The following is a 22518-nucleotide window of genomic DNA, read 5'->3' on the forward strand; positions in this document are numbered from 1 at the left end:
TTTTTTTTGATTGTGAGTTATGGCAGTTATCGAATCGGACGATTTGCAGTATTTTGTATAGCATGTATTAACTGCAAAGCTTATGAATGTGTGGTCATTGTATTTTATTTTATGTCGGCAAGTAAAAGTGATGTTATTATGTCTTTGTTTAAGAGTTTTGGCCTGCTCAATAATTTTATAAGTTCGATTTACTATCTGAGGAAATATGATCAAATTTAGAGAAATTTTTACAGCTTTCCGAGGAAATTCCGCGAACAAGAACTGAGAGCCCTGCTCCTGAATCAGATGACGTACTTCACTGGTTTATTGTCGTTTTTTTCAGACTATTCTCTTGAATTTAGGGATGAGATCTCGTAGAAGTGAGGTTAATGAAGGCTGTATGTAATCTCTCCTGTTGAAAAATCTCCCCTGAGCTAAACAAAGTAGTCTGGAGTGAGTATGATTGAAATCAAAGTGAAAGGGATAACTAAGGATATCTCGTACATCTCCAGTGAAAAAAAATATTTCATTAACTAAATTAAATTAGCTGCAGATAGTACGAGTATATACAATAGAGATCTTCGGCCTGAATGGGTTAATATGAGTAAGGTAGTAGTAACAAACAGGAAAGTAAGAGTATAAAAATTAACTAGAATGGCACTCAGTAGAGCGCATACCTCCGCCAAGGACCAACATGCAGTTCCTTTTACTTCAGTCAAGTCTAATCCAATATGGGAAAAGACTACCCCAATATAAAAGCATATTTAAATCTGCTAGACCCGGAATTCTCTTTGGATCCGAGCCAAACTATACACAGTTGTAGGTACCAGCAACCTAAATATACCTGATTTTTTTTTTTCATCAAGATCCATGCAATATCCACTGAAAAATTTATGAAAATGACGAAAAACGCCCTGCCTCGCAATGTTAAAGAAAGTGAAAAAAAAAAAATCCTGGATCCGCACCTTTATACGGATCCGCACCAAAATTTAACGGAGTCTATTCTGGGCAAAGGCTCATTCTTCTGCCAAGTTTTGTGAAAATCCGTCCAGTAGTTTTTGTGTAATCTTGCTCACAAACCAACCAACCAACAAACAAACAAACCGACAGGGGTGAAAACATAACCTCCTTGGCGGAGATAATAAACGGTGAACAATAACATGGTATAATGTGCAAATCGAAGCAGAGCCAAATAAAACAAAATAATAAACAGTATCTCACAAAATCAGAGGCATAGTAAAAAGACTCATAAAGCAAAAAAGAAACACTCAGAGAGTGCAACCATTGGCCTAAAGTCCAGTCCACACAATTAATGGTATAACAGAATGACAAACCGGTCCAATAATAACCCTTTGCACTTCTCACACGGGTGTAAAACTATACTAGTGAAATAACAAAATCGCACTAGCCACAAGCAATAGACTATAGTCTATATATCAAAATCCATGCTAACAAATGAACCATCTGCAACAGCATTAATGAACAAAATCAACAACTGGAACAACAAAATCAAGAATAACTTCATTACAAGTAAAACCAGTTTTTTTTTTTTTTTTTTTATAAAAGCAAAAACAAACAACAGCACATCATACTATATTCTGCGCATAGAGGCATTCCCTTACACCATCAATAGATACCTAAACAGCAACACCAACTAGAATTGAGGATAAAGTATTACCTGCATTAAGCAGCTAGTAATATGAAGATAATGTGAATATATATATATATATATATATATATATATATATATATATATATATATATATATATATATATATATACAGTAACCCCTCCAATATCCGGATCAATAGAGCCATCGGTAGGTTCGGATATTGGTTTCGTCCGGATATTGGGCCCCAGCTTATGGACTTGTACTTACGGACCCTAACACAGAGAAACACCTATACAACTCCCTCCGGACATGCATAGCACCTATTTAACACCCAAATCACACCAATAAGGCACATAAATGACTGAAATAAATGCAATAGAAACATAAAATGTGGGTTTAGAAGTATGTTCATACATTACTGTATATATATATATATATATATATATATAAGGTAATCCCTCCAATATCTGACGTAATAGAGCCAAAGGCATGTCATGATAGTGATCCTGTCCGGATATTGGGCCCCAGCCTCCTGGACTTGTACTTATGGACCCTAACTCAGAAAAACAGCTATACAACTCCCTCTGGACATGCATTGCACCTATTTAAGACCCAAATCACACCAATAAGGGACATAGAAGACTGAAATAAATCCAAAAGAACCATAAAATGAGGTTTTAGAAGTAAGTTTATACAATATTAAACATTCTGGGTACTTACAAGTCCCTGGCTCCTGGACTGGTTTGAAACGCCAGTTTGCAGTCCACAGTTAATCCTCTGCACTCTAAATTCTAATTTCTTAACACTGCACAACACTGTAAATTCCCGTGTGTTCTAGTGGCGAAGTATTGCAGTTTATTCACTGTTTATTCACAAAAAACAAGCACCTGTGGCTTGCACTGCTATAAGCATCTGCTCTCGATCGGAGTTTGGCTTTAACTGTTGATGATGGCGGGGTAACAGAGTTGCCAGATCGCAACAGCCACATTACCAATCTCCTCAACTTTCATTACCAAATTTAACTTTTCATTACCAAATTCGTAAAGCTAGCATTTATTCTTCACTAATTATATATACAAGTGGAAATACATGTAATCACTCTCCTTATAATTAACACCATGTTGATTATTTTCACGCTACGTAGGGTAGCAGATTAATCAGAGAGAGCAAGCAATCCACCATCTCCATCCTGTGTATCCTCATACATGTGAAAAATCCATTTGGTACTGCATTATTCTGATTCATTACCAAACGAATTTTTCATTACCAAATTGGCCCACACTTGGTAATGAAAAATACCAAATGGTAGCCCTGACAGGGGAGGTGAGAGAGAGAGGAAGGAAGGGGTGAAGGGACCATGGTGTGCGCCATGCGGCAATTTCAAATTACGGGAGGGAATTTTTTTTTTTTTTTTTTTTTTTGCGGTTTTTGGCCCATTTTGGGAATATTGGATCCCAGGACGATTATGTCCAGTTAGTGGGGATGTTTGGATATTGGGTGTTTGGATATTAGAGGGATTACTTATATATATGTATATATATATATATATATATATATATATATATATATATATATATATATATATTGTTACATAGCCTATGATTTCATCATCCTTTGTGTAATTTTAACGCACAGTTGCTGCATGTTTGATCACGAGCGTGTTCTGCCTCAGTCCCCCCCTTCTACCGTTATAGTAGAGTAAGTCGTTCTCTCTGTTATACTTTGCGGGATTTGCAGCTCTCTGTCCCCATGGCTTCATTTGCGCGTCCTTCTTACAAGTTGTATCAGGCTCTGCTGGCCCCTATATAATGAGCTCAGTCTCTGCATCATTGCCACTTAGATCTGCTCCTCATTTTGTTCACATCTCTGTCCTCCCCTGTACAATTATTATTATTGTGAGTGCTCAAGAAATCTCCAAACATCTAGCAGCTGTGTGTAATTTGAGTATAACTATTGTTGCATTTTTTCTTGTACTGTATAGCATAAGTTTAATTTGTAGGCCTAGTGAAGTTTTTGTAATTCGTGTGGGGTTCTTTATGGCAGTCATTTTTGATAATAGTTTGTATCTGTAATTATTTATCTGGCATTCACTGAGTATTATCTGGTATCTCATTTTATCAGGGCTGACTTAGATAAATTTATTCTTGCTAATTTCGTGTTAATAGAGGCTATTGCAGTTAACCATATATTTAACCTGTTTTTGCCATTACATTATCCTTATGAGTTCTGAATGTTTTGTTGTTAGTTTGAGCATTAAACTTTAACTTGTAATTTTACCTAACTCTTTTGTTTTGAACCTGGAACTTTACGGGACAGTGGTGACTCTTCGTGTTCTCACTTAAAGTGTACGTTATCTTTCTCTGTTCCGTAACATAAATTTGGCGACCTCATATCAGGATATTCAGGATATTATCATAAGGATATTGTTTGATATTTTGTGACTGTGATATATTCATGATGGCTACTATTTCTACACTTGATGAAGCCAAAGATTTTTTGTCAAATGTGCAAACAGCGTGTGATATCGAAAACAGAACAAAGAATGAACTTAAGCTTGTTGCTCAACAATTGGGAATTGTTGTTCGCTCTCATCATTCTAAAGATCAGATTGTTGACATGATTAATGAAAGCTTGTTTAATGTAACTCCTCCAAATGAGCAAACGCAGATTGAATTAGCTAAGTTACAGCTAGCCCTGCAGGAGGCCCGTGCTAGGGAGGTTGAGGCACAAGTTGAAATTGCTAGGATTCAGGCAGACCATGAGTATCGCATGAAACAAGGTGGAACTGGATCATCTAGCTCTGATGATTTTGATGTGGCTAAAAATGTTAAACTTGTCCCTCCTTTTAATGAATCTGATTTAACAAAGTATTTTCAGTTGTTTGAGAGGGTAGCTACAGGTTTTAATTGGCCAAAAAAGTATTGGCCAGTACTCCTTCAAACTGTTCTCACCGGTAAAGCTCAAGTGACTTATGCATCTTTGCCTCAGGATCAATGTGATAATTATGATGTAGTTAAGAGCTTGATTCTTAAGGCCTATGAGCTTGTTCCTCAAGCCTATAGAGTAAAATTTAGGACAACTTACAAGCAAGATAAGCAATCCCATGTTGAGTATGCAAAAATCAAAGAAGATTTGTTAGAGCAGTGGTTAAATTCTAAGAATGTGGATTCTGATTTTGGTAAATTTAAGCAGATGATTTTGCTGGAGGATTTCAAAAGGTGTATTAGTAAAGATGTAAGCCTATATCTTGATGAGAGAAGAATAGATAATTTGTCTGATGCTGCAGTTTTAGCTGATGAGTATGTTCTCACTCACAAGAGATATTCTAGAGAAAAAGGGAAAGCTGAGAGTAAGTACGTTGCCTCTACTCAGAGTACAGGTAACAGGAAAGAGAATAAGGATGATGTTTCTCAGGAAGTAAATACCAGCTTCACCTCTAGATTTCAGAAAAGTAAATGTACTTATTGTAGTAAGCTTGGTCATACTACGGAGAGATGTTTCAGGAGACAGCGTGATGTGAACAAAAAGGAGTCTTTAAATATTCAGTCAATTGGTCTAGTGTCCACTCTTGAGAGTTCCCAGAATTCTTTAACTGAGTTAACTGAACCTGCTTTGAGGGGTAACTTAAATTCTCATGATGGAGCTCCTCTTTTGAGCAGTAACGTGGGTGACACTCTCAAGAGTTCATGTGCTAATTTCCTGTCTGATGGTTTTGTCAGTCCTCTGGACAGTAATGACAGGAAATCAGTTCATATATATCGTGATACAGGTGCTTGCCAATCCCTTATACTGACCAGTGTTCTAGGCTCTAATGTTAATTCCTCTGATGAAACTGTAATCTTACAAGGTGTAGGGAATAATTATTTCTCTGTCCCTCTGTGCAGAGTGAATTTAGAGTCTGGTTTTGTTAATGGTTCCGTTATGGTTGGGTTGGTTGAGACACTCCCAATGTCAGGTGTAACTTTCTTACTTGGAAATGATATTGGTGGAAGTCAAGTGTGTCCAGCTCCTCAGTTGTCTAGTGAGCCAGTGGCTGTGTCCCAGGATTGTGATGTCCCTGATGTGTTCCCTGCATGTGCTGTCACTAGGGCTAAGTCTAAAGTTACTGGTGATTTAGATGATAATGATGATGATGATGTTATCCTAGCTGACACTTTTTTTGCTAATTTGGACCACTCACCAGATGAGGCAGTACCCTGTAGTGTTGATAATTTGTCTCATCAAGAGTTGGTTGAGTTGCAGGTTGCTGACCCTGAGTTGAAAGGTCTAGCTAACTCTGCTTACAGTGAAGAAGAGTCAGCCGGTGCTTCTACTTGTTATTATATAAAGTCAGGAGTACTTATGAGGAAGTGGAGACCCCCAACAGCATCAGCCGACTGTGAATGGGAGGTTGTACATCAAGTTGTCATCCCTCGTGTTTGTAGGCAGGATATCATTAGAGTGGCTCATGATTCCAGTTTGGCAGGACACCTTGGAGTGAGGAAGACTGTGGCACGCATTTTGAAACACTTCTACTGGCCAGGTATCTTCAGGGATGTTTCCTGGTATTGTAAGTCTTGTCACACCTGTCAAGTTGTGGGGAAGTGTAATCAGACCGAAAAGGTTGCACCTCTAGTTCCCATTCCTCCTTTTGAGGCGCCTTTCACCCGTGTGTTGGTGGATATTGTGGGCCCTCTTCCTAAGACTTCTTCAGGATTTTCTTATGTGTTGACCATGATTGATATGGCTACTCATTATCCTGAAGCCATTCCACTTAGAAACATCTCAGCAAAGAACGTGGTTAAGGAAATGCTAGGGTTCTTCACAAAGTTTGGTCTGCCCAAGGAGGTACAGTCAGACCGAGGAAGTAATTTCATGTCAAATGTTTTCAAGCAGTCTCTGAAAGAGTTGGGCATCACCCAGATCACGTCTTCAGCTTACCATCCCCAGACCCAAGGAGCGTTGGAGAGATATCATCAAACACTCAAATCGATGCTCAAGAAATACTGTTTGGAACATCAGAAAGACTGGGATAAAGGTCTTCCATTCGTTGTGTTTGCTGCAAGAGAATCTCCAAATGAATCACTGGGCTTCTCACCTTTTGAACTACTGTTTGGCCATGAAGTAAGAGGACCCCTTAAGTTACTCAAGGAATGCTGGCTGTCGGAGGAAGATGACGTCAACCTGCTGGAGTATGTGATGAATTTCAAAGAACGGCTGTCCACTGCTTTACAGCTGGCGAGAGAGAATTTAGGAGCTGCTCAGGAGAAGATGAAGACTTGGTATGATAAGAAGTCCAGGTTACGCCACTTTCAGCCAGGAGATCAGGTTTTGATTCTGCTACCAGTTCATGGGCAACCTCTTCAAGCCAAGTTTAGTGGCCCTTATTTCGTGGAGAAGAAACTCAGTGATGTCAACTATGTCATCGCCACACCAGATCGTAGAAAGAGCAAGCAACTATGTCACATCAACATGCTAAAGTTATATCACAGGCGGGACGAAAATAATCCAGTCTGCACTGTAGCTGTTCCACCCGAGTCTGCAAGTGAAGCTCTCCCATGCAGTATGAGCCTGAGTGATAGTTTGGGGAAGAATCCTGATATCATGAATGATCTCCAGACTAAGCTTTCTCATCTACCTCCCAAGGAAAGGCAGGAGTTTTCGGCATTACTGCAGGAGTACCCGCAAGTGTTCCGTGCCACTCCAGGAAGAACCACTGTGTTGATGCATGATGTCGAGGTTGGAGACGCAAAGCCAATTAAATTGCCTCCTTACCGTGTGAACCCAGTGAAAGTTCCTCTCATCCAGAAGGAGCTTGGGTACCTGTTGGACCACAAGATGATTGAGCCCTGTCAGAGCGAGTGGAGTTCTCCTGTCACTCTAGTCCCTAAGCCAAGTGGGTCACAGCGGCTTTGCATCGACTACACACGTGTTAATCAGATAACCAAAACAGACACTTACCCTCTCCCTCGCGTGGAAGATTGCATAGACAAGATCGGAAAGGCTAGGTACATAAGTAAGTTTGATTTGTTAAAGGGATACTGGCAAGTACCTATGACTGAACGTGCTAGGGAGATCTCATGTTTTGTAACATTAGGAAAGGCTTTTGCATGTTCTGTAATGCCGTATGGTATGAAGAATGCACCAGCCACATTTCAGAAGCTCATGAATGTTGTAACAGAGGGTTTGGCAGGGTGTGTTGTTTATATTGATGATGTATTAATCTTCAGTGACAACTGGAAAGATCACCTATGCCATGTCAGTAAATTTCTTGACCGTTTAGTTCATGCTAGTCTTGTAGCTAATTTATCAAAGTGTGAATTTGGTCAAGCTAAAGTTCAGTACCTTGGGTATGTAATTGGTGATGGACATGTTGCACCACCAGGAGCTAAGGTTCAGGTTATAAGTGATCTTCCCAGACCTAAAAGTAGGAAGGAGCTACAAAGATTTTTGGGAATGGTAGGTTATTACAGGAGATTTGTTCTTAACTTTTCTATTCTTGTATCACCACTTACAGACCTACTGAAAAAGGGAGTTAAATTTGTCTGGACCGATAACTGTGAATCCTCTTTCAACAAACTTAAAGCTATTCTATTAAGTCAGCCAGTGCTCGCTACTCCAAATTTTGCTAAGCCTTTTAAGATGGCTGTTGATGCAAGTGATACAGGAGCTGGGGCTGTTTTGCTGCAAGAGGATGATCAGGGTATTGAACATCCTGTATCTTATTACAGTAAGAAGTTCACTCCACCTCAAAAGAACTACTCAACTATTGAGAAAGAGCTTTTGGCCTTGATTTTGGGTTTGCAGCATTTTTCATTTTATTTGTGTTCTGGTTTTGACCCCATAGTCATTTATACCGATCATAACCCACTGAAATTCCTCAGTAAGTTTAAAGATAAAAATCAGATATTGACAAGATGGAGTCTACTTCTTCAGGAGTATTCATTAGACATACAACATGTCAAGGGGAAAGAAAATATTATTGCAGATTGCTTATCTAGACTTTAGACAGATTGTTTTAGAGTAATAAGAAATTTCCTTTGTAAATTTCTTTTTCTTTGTGGGGAGGTGTTACATAGCCTATGATTTCATCATCCTTTGTGTAATTTTAACGCACAGTTGCTGCATGTTTGATCACGAGCGTGTTCTGCCTCAGTCCCCCCCTTCTACCGTTATAGTAGAGTAAGTCGTTCTCTCTGTTATACTTTGCGGGATTTGCAGCTCTCTGTCCCCATGGCTTCATTTGCGCGTCCTTCTTACAAGTTGTATCAGGCTCTGCTGGCCCCTATATAATGAGCTCAGTCTCTGCATCATTGCCACTTAGATCTGCTCCTCATTTTGTTCACATCTCTGTCCTCCCCTGTACAATTATTATTATTGTGAGTGCTCAAGAAATCTCCAAACATCTAGCAGCTGTGTGTAATTTGAGTATAACTATTGTTGCATTTTTTCTTGTACTGTATAGCATAAGTTTAATTTGTAGGCCTAGTGAAGTTTTTGTAATTCGTGTGGGGTTCTTTATGGCAGTCATTTTTTATAATAGTTTGTATCTGTAATTATTTATCTGGCATTCACTGAGTATTATCTGGTATCTCATTTTATCAGGGCTGACTTAGATAAATTTATTCTTGCTAATTTCGTGTTAATAGAGGCTATTGCAGTTAACCATATATTTAACCTGTTTTTGCCATTACATTATCCTTATGAGTTCTGAATGTTTTGTTGTTAGTTTGAGCATTAAACTTTAACTTGTAATTTTACCTAACTCTTTTGTTTTGAACCTGGAACTTTACGGGACAGTGGTGACTCTTCGTGTTCTCACTTAAAGTGTACGTTATCTTTCTCTGTTCCGTAACAATATATATATAGCTATATATATATATATATATATATATATATATATATATATATATATATATATATATATATATATATATATATATATATATATATATATATATACATCCATTCACCATCATCCAATCCTATGTCGCACTATGAAGAGCGGAGGAACCCGGGGCTAGGCAAGTTGATCCTGACATTTAAGATGAGAGTGACCAGCCACACTCATCCCTGAGTGGCATTATGTGAGCAATAAACCCCAACCATCCCTTGAATATAAACCTACACAGGCTCAATCCGATTGGAGCACCATAATTACCCACTAAACCACCAGACACCATAATTTGGTTATATGGTTACCACCCAGATAGTAAATGGTTTCCTGGTGTACAGGAAACCATTTGGTTTGTCACTCAGTGTAGAGTTACCCATAGGCAGAAGGAAGAGGAAAGAATGAAGGAAAGAAAGATAGAAGAGGGAGTGTAATGTCCCCCGCCGGCAGAAGGAAGAGGGAAGAATGAAGGAAAGAAAGACAGAAGAGGAAGGAAAGAAAGACAGAAGAGGAAGGAAAGAAGGAAGAGAGGAAAGGGCAGATGTCCAAAGCAGCACTACATCGAGTGAGTGGATGGTAAGTGACCTCATCTACCACCATATAAAGACCAGAATTTATACCCCAAAGCAGTTGCAAAATGCACACACACAAAAAAAATCAACAAACTCACGGGCATTAAAAGAACAGAAAAAGTAACATAAGAAAATCTGTGCTAACATTACCTGACTGGACAAGCGTGTAAAGCTAGACACACACATTCTATCCACGGTGTGTGCCACCTCCCCTGGTTTAGCATTTGTACTCTTTCATCAATCTCCCCTCGTGCCTTGCTTTCTCCGACGGCTGGGGAAGAGAGAGAGAGAGAGAGAGAGAGAGAAAGAGACAGACAGACAGACAGACAGACAGAAAACAGACCTTTTTTTTCCCTAAAAATAATAAAAATATTTATATTTTAATTCTACTACGTCTGTAAATTTTCGTTATCTTCCTATCCTTTTCTTATCTCCATTATCCGTTCTCCTTATTCTCTTTCCTCAATTTCACACCCAATTGTCATAATAATTCTCTTCTCTCTTTACTTGCATTTGTTCCTAACCTGCTCTTCAAATTTATCTTCTTCTCCCAGTCATGTGTTTTCATTAACCCATTCTCTCCAGTTATTACTTTATCCACTTCCCTTCTCCTCTCTCTCTCTCTCTCTCTCTCTCTCTCTCTCTCTCTCTCTCTCTCTTTTCTTCCGTACCCCGTTCTCTTTCTTCCCTTCTCGCCTCATGCCTTACATTTGCTGGTAATTTGTTCTCCCAGTTTCTCTGTTCACATCAACCCTTGAGTCAATTTTCATATCCCTGTGTTCTCATTGTTCTCTTCTTTCACCCTTGTCCTATTGTCTTCATCTTTTCTCTTCTCTCCAGGGCTTATCCTCATTTCTTATTCCGATCCTTTCTTTGCGTATTTTACTCCTACCAGTTTTTTTGAACAGGTAAGGAGTAAAATACGTAAGGAGTAAAATTCGTTTCCATTATCAGTTTATCGTCATTTCTTTCGTTTATTAATTTCGTCCTTCTTTTGATCTCTCTTTTTCCCTCAACTATTTTCTCTTCTTTTCATTCTCCTATCGTTTCATACTACTGTGTTCTAATTTACTTGTTTCTCTGTATCATTCTACTATTCCAACATTTAGGGCTCCTTCTCCTTCCTCCCTTCTTTTCCTTCCCTCGTCTCTTCTATTTTTTTTTTTCTGGTAATGTTTTCCCATAATTTTTCACCTCATAATTCTTCTATTATTCATTTATTTTCATTTCCCTCCTCTCGTTTACTAACGTTTTTCTTTCTCTCCCCCCTTAAATTTTCATACGTCCTGCTCCTGATTTCTGTCTTCTCACTTTTCTCTTCAAATCCTGACCGTCTAATTCTCCCTTAACCTCCTCTTCCCATTTCTTTTCTTCCTGCCCCCCCCCCCCAACTTCTGCTGTTAATCTGTTGTATTTTCTGTGCCTCTGTTAACCTTTCATATATATCTCTCATTCTTTATCTGATTTTGATATTTATTACCCAGTTAGCTTCTTTCCTCTTCTCCTCCCAAATTTGGGGGGTAATGTCCCCCATTCTCTCTCTCTCTCTCTCTCTCTCTCTTATTCTTGCCCTAACTTCCGATGTTCCCCTCCTTAATACTCTCTTCAGTCACTTTCTCCCTGTAGTCTGTCCTAACCTTTCGTCTCATTATTTTCCTGAAGGTCTTAACTTTCAAGCAGGTGTCAAGAAATAATTATGAAAATTGAAAATAATATAATGAACAACAATAGAGACTTCCACTTTATTTTTAAACAAAATAATAGAAACAGAACCAAGGCGTGTTTACAGGACATTGAGAGACTATGCATGGCGACTCTAAATAATTTTAAACATGTATTATTAGTTTATAATATATGCCACATATATGCAAACTTATTTACCGCGGAAAAAATTGGTTTCCCAAAGTTCACCTGGTCCCGATAATAACTCACTCAGATGACCCACTTTTCTTACTTTTGTTGGGTGTACAGGATTTTATTTAATACAGCAAAGGTCCATCTTATGGAATGGCCTATTGAGGGCTACCCTTTATCTAACATTTTCAGGTCGACAAGCTTGTCCAAAGTTCAATAAAGAACAGGAAGAACAAGGAATAAATAACGTTATCTGGCTAAAGAAGTTAAGCCTATCCTCTTTAGAAGGACCAGAAAAATAAACGAAAAGAAAATCCGTTAGTTCCAAGTTCCAAGGGATAGGAAATTTATATAGAATATTTGCCTGTTCAGTTTTTTGGTTTATTTTTATTTTTGTGGTTTCCATATTATAAATGGTAGCTTGTCTCGCTAACATTATAGTATGAATTTACTTCTAGTGCGCGGGCGCACACACACACACACACACACACACACACACACACACACAAGCTCGCGCATCTCTCTCTCTCTCTCTCTATTAGGAAATACAGAAACATCATTCTGATGTTGAATTGCCTAATTCCTGAAGACCAACTGATCAAGTGAAAGAGTGAGTGAATGGTAAACTGTGTTTGTGAGTGACTGGGTCAGTAAGTGAGAAAATGATTTAGTTACCGGCGAGCAGATGGGTGAAAGAGTGAATGACTGAGCGAAAAAATGCGAGAGTTGGTAAACGACTGACTGTTACAATGAGTGCAAGAAAAACAAACAAGTGAACAGGAAAATGAATTTACGATCGAGATAGCGAGTGACTGGATAATGGTGTGTTGGAGGTGGAGTGACTGAAAGAGTGACAGAGTGCAGGATGTCTAAAAGAGAGAATGATAAACAATGAACTAGAAATTTAAAATGCTTTGGAGTGTGTGTAGAGGGAAGAATAATTAGAGAGAGAGAGAGAGAGAACGAAGGGAGGGATGGAGGGAGGGTATTATTATTATTATTATTTATTTAATTTATTACGCAACAGCGTCAGACAGTACATGTGAAACATGATACATATGGAATCCTCGGAAACAGCTATGGACATATGTATACATATACATACATACACATACACATATATACACATATACATATATACACATATACACACATACATACATATTCATATACATATACACACACACACAAATAAAGACAAAACTCATAAACATGTAGGAACATTACATGGAGGTATATGCCACACAGGGCACAGTGAGCTACTTAAACCCGCCAAAACGAGGGTGACGCACCAAGAGTTCTTCTAAAACTTCGTGGTTTAATAAGTGTCGACACACCACATCAAGCGGCTGGCCCTGGGGCAGCAGGTGTCGAACGGTAGGGCACTCCAGGCAATAATGCTCTATAGTGTCGGAGCGAGGCGAGTGGCACAAGCGACACTCAGCGAAGGGAGGCTCCCCTTCCAACCCGGCGACCTGCCACTGTTGCCGGTAGCCCAGCCTCAGACGAGCAGAGACAACATTGTGCCTCCGAACCATGAGACCCCGGCGACGGTAGGAATACTTGAGGCGGCAGACAGACTCGTAATGGTTGATGGACACGCTGTAGGGCCTCTCTGCATCTCTGCGGCGTCGCACAGGGAGGAAAGCAGCGGTGCGAACTCTGGAGAGGTAACAAGTCAGGGAGAGAGGGCGACAATCACCATGAGGAGGCAAACGGCAGGCTTCCTTCGCGAGTCTGTCGACTGTGGTATTGTGGCGTAAACCAACATGAGATGGCACCCATATAAATATGACAGTCAAGTTACGATGAAGCAGTAAAGCCAGAAAAGATAAGATCAGTTGAACAACTGTAGATTGTGTGGGCCGAACACTGGATAGGGACTGAAGGGCAGGCTTGGAGTCGCATATGATGACAGCATTTACTCCCCGTTGGCAGACAAGACTAACAGCATCCAGAATGGCAAACAGTTCACACAGTGTGGAGCTGGAGTGATCACGGAGACGTCGGCCAACCCAACCCCCTGGGGGTGGTTCCAAGTCGGGTGAGTAGACAGCACCACCAGCAGCACCATCCGATTGCAGTGACCCGTCAGTATAGAGGTGATATGGTGCTGTGATAGAGGACGTCACTGTCGCCACGTGTTCCAGAGCCAGCTGCAGCTGTAGATAAGGTGGGTCAGACCTGGAGGTGGGAGTGAAGCTCACCTCTGGCATAGGCAGCACCCAGGGTGGGGGTTGGGGGTACTTCTGCAACAAGAACATCCAAATTAAGGCTGCGGAGCATAGAGGAAACAGATTTAATAAGAGCACGTCCACCGCGCAGAATAGGAGGAACTGGGGAGTTTGGTCTCAGAGAAGTCCTGACTAACTGAGAGTAGTGGGGGTGAAAGTTGTGGGAAATGGAGGCACTTGACAGTGAGGCGAGTGACATTAGAATAAATTCTTTCTATTAAAGGCGGAAGCCCCAGCTCACGCTGCATGTTCACTATCCTGGTAGACATGGGACAGCCCAGAATTACTCTCATTGCTCTATTCTGAAATTTTTCTAAAGGCTCCAGAGCAGTCCTAGAAAGCTGAATCAAGGCAGGAGAGATAGTCAACAACAGAGCGAATGAAAGTAATATAGACTGTCCTGGCCACATGGATGGAGATTCCCGAAGAGTTGTTGGTGAGCCACTGAAGTGGTGCGAGTCGGTGCTGGAGGCGATCCAACAGGTCACGGACGAAGGGATGGCCCTGGCGCCTGGCGGGGGAACAGCTGAGATCTTAACAGGTGCCCCCAGGTAGCGGTACTGGAAACACAAGGGAATGACAGTCCCTCCGATGGTGAAGTCAGGCAGAGCTTGAGGAGGGCGGCAGGAGAATATTCTGCTCTTATCTGGGGAAAGAATAATGCCACAATGAGAGGAAGCCACATAGAAGGAGTCAAGAAACCGCTGGAGATCCCTTGGCGAGGAAGAGTGAACACAAATATCATCGGCATAGCATGTAATCGTAGTTCCAGGAATATTAGGGAGAGAAGTGAGCAACCGATGCATCAGTACATTAAACAAAAATGGGCTAAGAACACCCCCTTGTGGCGTACCAAGATGAAAACTGCGTCGAGGACTGTACACACCACTGAAAAACACGCGAGAGGTCCTATTACTGAGATAGCCCCGAATCCACCGCAAGAGATTACCCTTTATCCCAAAGTTGACAAGTTGATCCAAAATGATGTCTCTGTTAGCTATATCGAAGGCACTCTGAAGGTCGACGAAGGCCACCACACTGTCCTGGGGAGGCGAGAATACAAGTCAATGAGGCAGTGGTGCGTGCTGCGCTGAGGAAGGAAACCATACAGATGTGGAGAAAGGCGGTCCTGAAGCCTGTACATGAGACGGTTGAGTAAGATCCTCTCCATCACCTTGCAGAAACAAGAAGTAAGGGAAATCGGCCTGAACTTCGCCGTGCCAGGCTTGGGGATGGGGACAATTGTACTGCTGGTCCAGGCTCGTGGTACACAACCGTCTCTGAAACAAAGATTGTACAATTTAAGTAAAGGGTTACCAGGAACTTGTTGGAGCAGACGTAGCACAGCATAGGTGATACCGTCATCACCAGGGGATGAAGCCTTACCTCGAGAGAGAGCACGACGCAGCTCCGACTCGGTTATCTCCTCTGCATCATCATCATCATCCTGCAGCAAAGCAGACATCAAACGAAGCTGACGGGCAGGAGCACAGGAAGAGAGTGCATCTTGTATGTGGTTGGGAAGACTTGCTGGGGCAGACTCTTCCGACCAGGCATCGACAAGGTTTTGAGCGTAGACAGCGGGAGTGTGATGGCGAGCAGTGGCGGGCGTCTTCTTGACAACTCGACGGATGAGGTGCCACATGGAAGCCACACTTGTCTGTTGGTTAATACTGTCCATAAACCGCTGCCAGGACTCAGTAAGGACACACTCCTGCAGTGCGACTAGTGCATCCCTGGACGTTTGATAACGATGGAGTGTGCCAGGATTCGCGTTGGCTTGAAACAAGAGCCCATCACGTTCAGCCTTCTTCTTCGCCTCTTGTATACGTGCATCAAGCGTCCAGGAGTGGGCGGTACAGCGGCGCTGCAGATGTGGGCGGGAGACATACTGCCTGTAAAAATCATGAGTGGCAGAGACAAGATCAGAGTATAACTGGTCAGGTGAAGAAAGATTAAAAGTAGGTACCATCTGGGCCATATATGATATGTACGTCGGACAATACTTAGGGGGCACAGTAATGCGCAAACGAGCAGCAGGAGCAGTAGAAGCCGCAGGCAGAGAATAACGAAATCGAAGTGCGACATGATCAGAGAATAAGGCTGGCACTGAGGAGCATTGGACCCGAGACGCTATCAAGCCGGACGTGATGACGTGATCCAGAGTGCCTCCCCGGGAGTGAGTGGCGCCGCCAGTATCCCAGCGTGCAAGGTGATGCCTGCGGACGTAAGAAATGAGATGAAGACCATTACGATTGTGAGAGCCAGAACGATCACCTAAGTCAGGATGCCGAGCATTGAAATCTCCCATATACACCACCCCACGCACTGTAGGAGGAGGAAGAGCCTCAAGAGAGAGTCTGGCAGGGGCGGAATAGACATTACACAGCTGGAGCACGCCATCCCCAAGTGTGACCTCAAAGAGCTGGAAAGTCATGTCAGGGTCGGTGGAGTTGCGGAGAAGGCGGTGTGGTAAGGAGCTGTGTATGTAAGTCAACAGGCCATTCCTTACCAGATGGACGTACGGAATATAACCTGTAAGGGGGAGCTTGCCCAGCGGCAATTGGCCGGCCTGGGAACGCTTCCTGGAGAAAAATAACACTAGGGTGGTGTCGAAAAACAAAGGTCTTGAGTTGAGCGAGCTTAGCATAATTGGTGATACCACAGACGTTCCAGGAGATGACATCTAGCTGGTAATCAGGAGCGAACCTTATGCTTGAAAGAAGGTGACCGGGGAGTGGAGGCAGATGAACGACCTGGGTTAGAGAACGAACCAGAAGGGAATGACTCACAGAGTTTTTCAAGGCGAGAGGCGATAGTACCCATCTTGTCGGTGAGGGTGGTGACGGTGGAGATGATGCACTGCTGAGCCTCAACCAAGGTGGAGAGTTTGTTATCCGAAGAGGCATGAGCTGCAACCAGCCCGTCAATCCTGGCTTCAAGAGCAGAAAAGCGGTCCTCGAGAGCCGTACATCGTGCCATGAGGGGAGGCAACAGCCTTGCGGAGGGGTCAGGTCAGGAGCCGAAGCAGTGCTGGTGGGAGGAACAGGCTGAGGTGGTGGTGGGGGTGGCCCGGGAGTGACAGCCCGAACTGGGGCCCGGCGCCGAGCACAACCATGCCACACGTTGACCCCTGGCTGAAAACAGCGTGGACACTTCCACAGAGACGTGTCCCGAGGAGGTGGGGGTTCTGAGGTGGATGCGGAGGCAGCAGGACGTGACGGCTCACCCTTGACAGGACACGTCCTGGATTCGTGGCCAGCCGCACACCAGGCACACTTCGGCGAAGCAGAGCAGTACCGGGAAATGTGTCCCACGCCCCAGCATCTGTAGCACCAAGGCTGGTCATTATGGAGTTTCTGCACCTCACATTGTGGAAGACAGGGGAGGAAGTCAAAACTAATAACTGATGGAGGTGGGTCGGGAAGGCTCCAGACGACAACAATCCGGTTAATGGGAGAACCATCCTGCATGAAACGACGGGCAGAGTACACTCCAGGATATCCCTTGGCAAGATTTGGGTCAACGTCAACAGGGAAACGGGTGAGGATGTAGCTGGGGTACTTACGTGGCCTCTCCGGTGAGTCCTGAAGAACGAGTGGCAGCGAGCAAAACTCACCAGATAAGACTCTGTTAATGATGTCCTCTCTTTGTCTAGAAATGTAGACAAACCGGGAGGTGACTGCAGCCATCTTGACTTCTGCCTTGTCACGCTGTAGTTGGAAGGCCCTGTTAACCGAAGACAACCATCGCAGCTTCGTATCCGTGGAAGGGTCGCCACTGAAGCAGAGCTTGACGTAGGCATCTCTCGGGGCAAATGCAGGGCGGTGAGACAAGGGCCGGGAGTGGGAAGAGGGAGAAATACCAGCAAGAAGCTGAGGAGGCAGACAGACAGGCACATCACGCACAGATGAGTCACCTTTGGCAGTCTTGGTGACAGGAGGCACACATTCACCGTCAGGAGAGTCCTCCACAGGCCGCTTGTTAGAAGTGGACGGGGTGGAAGGCTGTATCCCATGATGAGTGATCAAAGACTGAAGGGGCTGTGAGGTGGCAGGCACAGGCAGTTCAGGCCAGTGGTTCACGGTAGGAGAGGCATCGTCGTCAGACATGGCTAAATCATTTTCCAGGAGTGAACCAGCGTCCGACCCCGAACACTCCATCGGGCCAGGCAAGGCCTCGACAGAACACTAGCGAAGCACTCAGCCCACACTCACAGCAGCCGGTGACTATATCAAAAATCCGAACACAAAGAAACAGCTTCGAAATACACAAGCAAGCTCCAGGAGGAGCAGAGAACGTCCGCACTCAACGCAGGCTGAAGTGGGACTGAGGGAGGGTATGAATTGGAATCTGTTGAAGTGAGGTTCAGGAAGTAATATCTATCCATACTGTATCTGTCTATCTATCTATCTGTCAGTCAATCTATCAGTCTATTTATATATAGAGAAAGATAGATAGATAGGTATAATTATATATAGATATATATAGATACCCACACCCACCCACCCACCCACCCACACACACACACACAACAAGAAAATGTTTGAGTAAGGGAGAGAAAGAGAAAGAAAGGAAGATGGTTCATGCATGTTATGGCCTTGCCCCTGTGTAAGACGTCGTTATGCATTCACGTGTTCTTCATGATTGCCAGTGCTCTTGTGCTTGTATGACCATTTGTGTATGTGTGTGTGTGTGTGTGTGTGTGTGTGTGTGTGTGTGTGTGTGTGTGTGTGTGTGTGTGCGAATTTAGGTGTACTTATGAAACTCTGTTTTTGGTCGTGTATGCATGATGTCTTATGTATATGAATCTATTCCTGTGTGTGTGTGTGTGTGTGTGTGTGTGTGTGTGTGTGTGTGTGTGTGTGTGTGTGTGTATTTATTCTAGTACATATGCATGCTTGTCAGGATGTATTTTCTATTTTTATCCCGTGTTTGTATGTACGCGTCTGAACATTTATGTATATTTGAATGTCCGTGTGTATGTTTGTTTGTGTGTGCGCGAGGGGTGTGCGTGCATGCATGTAGGATGGAGAGACAGAAGACAGATGGTATATACTGTAGGATGAGAAAGCAGACATGGGTCCGGCCGTAAAATACGCTGTTTCTCTCCCCAGTGAGCATCGGATGGCGATATGAGTAAGTGTTTAGAGACATACATGCCTTATATTACTTTTAACACGATGAGACCCCGAAAGCACCTTAAGATAAGGAAAATAATGATATAAGAACACTATTTTACATGTTTTTCTGTGTGTTGTATTCCTAGCTAACTTGCTCCTACATTGATCCCACCATACTTGTAGGCCATGTCTTCCTTACCTCTAAGCGCTGACATGTTTGTAGCGTCGTAGCTGTCTTCGCCATAACTATAAGCCTTATTTTCTGTCAGATCTTTTGTAAGTTGTTTCCTATTCACTTGTGAGCACAAACATGACTGTAGTAAATAAAGTCTTATGCACTATGCACCACATTTCTCCGACATTTATGTCATCAGGCAGGGGACAATGCCATCGTCTATTTACCTGTGTATAAACTTGCCTCTGTCTAATAGAGAGAGAGAGAGAGAGAGAGAGACTTTCTCGACCTATGTATCTATTATACTTGTATATTTGACGACACATATCTTTCAATGTACCTTCCTATATCTTTAGCCAGTTGCCTGCCAATTTGCCTAAAATTGTCTGTCTGTGTTTCTAATAACTGACCAGCACCACGCACCCCTTCTTGTTAGTCGCGTTTTCTTTCGTTCTTGCATTCCTGTACTTCTTCATTCTTGATTGTGGCAGGCACTTCTGCCCTTCAGAATTAACCGATTCTGACAAAATTTGGACACAATGACCAGCCTATCACCTAGTTGTGTCCGCAAGGCTTTGGTTGCTAGGCAACTACTCATTGCCTAGCAACGGCTGAAAACCTATTTTGTTCGTACTTTTATGTTTTGAGCTATAGAATCATTACTAATGGGCTTAGAAAGCTCAGACTTTCTTTGACGTAATCTTGAGGTCATTCTCTATCAGAATTGTTCCATCCATTATTACCCCTCTCTCCTCTTGTTTTTGAGTGGCAACCCTGCCAAGATTGGCTTCAGTGTCCAAAGCAAACAGTACCTTTTTCAAAAATGCCTCTCTAGTTCCCCAGCAGCTTGATGAAAATGAATGGAAGTTTGCATGCTTATAGACACTGAGCAGTACTACAACTTTCTATTGCACACCTATGTGCTACATTGGCCAGGCCAGAGGTCAAAGGTTTTCAAAAGCGAGAACGGAGAAAATAGCTAAAATCACAACTATGCTCGCGTGAAATGCTAAGGTTCCGAAGATTATTATGCCAGAGCCATTATTCTTGGGTGGATTGTTGCACTGGAATACCTCCATATAGAAATGACTTTTAGTGTCGAAACTCCCTTTCGGTCGCTGACAAAGCTTGGTTCGCTATTTCGCTTAGAACTGGCCATCATCGACTGCCGGCTTGTTATCATTATATATATGTGGATGTATGTCTGTCGCCTCCTTGCCTCCCTGTCTCTGTGTTTGTCTCTTTTCGTCGTTTGTCTGTCTGTCTGTCTGTCTGTCTGTCTGTCTGTCTGTCTGTCTCTCTCTCTCTCTCTCTCTCTCTCTCTCTCTCTCTCTCTCTCTCTCTCTCTCTCTCTCTCTCTCTCTCTCTCTATCTATCTATCTATCTATCTCTTTCTGAGTGTTTCTTCTTGCATTTTCAGCAAGTGTCAGTTTTACGGCTTTATCACCCCTTTATTGAGTTTTATTTCCGTACGTCTCACCGCTGCTTAATTCTCCTTCCATTTCTAAATCACCCAGTGTATTTGCTTCCTTATTTTTGTTGTCATTCTCACCCGATTTATGTTTCCAAATTTAACACCTTCTCGTCTCTCCATTATATATATTTTTGCCATTCTATTCCCGTTTAAATATCCTCTTATTCTTTACATCACTTTATCTATGTGTTGCTTCTTCCACTCTCGTTCTCAATCGTGCCCTGATTCCAGACTGATCTCTTTGTCTCTTCACCATGGCCCACTTTCTCGCTGAGTATAGAGGCTCCGTAGCACCTCTTCCTTAAAGATTTATCTTTGGATATGGTTTGTGTATATCCTTCTGTACGTTATTTATGCGGAGTATGGCAATGTTTGAAGGCTTGAAACAACACAGAATAGGACAGTAAGATATGATAAACATAATAAATAGCAAAGGAAAAGATGTTAAGGAGCTTCCTCATCCGGAGAGGAAAAGGACCCATGCCTTTCTTAACTTTTCTTTCCATCTAATATTCTGTTCCAAAACTTGCTTCTTCTCGTACGCTCTTATCAAGATCTACTATATATTCTGTATGGGCAGTAGGCGTTAATGCCAAAGCGGTGACATGTAAAGATGTGTGATGCCGATTTTAGTGCATGTGAGGGGTGTTTTCTCTGCTCACATATATAATCATACAATCCCTCACGTCCTGTTCTTTAGTTTTCACTTTGATTTATTATCCTTTGTTTTTTTGCTATCCCTTTTTCTGTTTCTCTTTGTTTCCCTCTCCTTCATCTTCGACTTTCTATTTTCATTCTACTGTACTTATTATTTTCTTATCCATATTGATTATTACATTTTCTCTCTTGTGTCTTGAATTCTAGAATGTGTTCCCCCCTTTTTTTTCCTTTTCTTTTCCTGTTTTTTCCTTATATTGTCTTGGTTCCTGTTTCCTCTTTTTCTTTTTTAATCTCCCCTTTCTCTTTAGCTTTCATTAATTTTATCTCTTTCCTATCCTTCACCTCACTTCGTCCACTTCCTTTTATCAGTGTTATATACTGTATATATATATATATATATATATATATATATATATATATATATATATATATATATATATATATATATATATATATATATATATATATATATATATATATATATATATATCTTCCATTGTTGTCTTCTCTCTCTCTCTCTTCCTCTCTCTCTCTCTCTCTCTATCCTTTTGTCCTTCCCTTCATTACCCAAGTTTAGACATGTTCTTCTTTTGCACGTCTATATTTCCAGATGTATCTCTCCACTTTTTCATTTTGGGGGGGTCACCTCTTGTCTTTCTACTCTTCTGTTTTCTTTCCTTTCTCTTGTTCCCCTTAAAATTTTCTACTGACTTCTTTCCTCCCTCTCACTCTAATTTTCTTTCAGTATATCTTTCTTCCATTTCCCTCTTACATCTTTTTTCCTGTTCAGTTTCTCACTGCTCTGGTGATCATGTGTATCACTAATGTCTTTTGCCCTCAACATGTATTTCGTTTCCTTTTCACTTAATTTAGTCGGTTTCTAGTCTGATATCTCATTTAACCCCTTTTTCACTCGAACTTTCTACCGATTGCACTCTTGCATCTCTCTCTCTCTCTCTCTC

Source organism: Coenobita brevimanus, chromosome 52 (genome assembly GCF_032717465.1).
Source record: "Coenobita brevimanus isolate Jiangsu-jjx chromosome 52, ASM3271746v2, whole genome shotgun sequence".
Taxonomy (NCBI): Eukaryota; Metazoa; Arthropoda; class Malacostraca; order Decapoda; family Coenobitidae; genus Coenobita; species Coenobita brevimanus.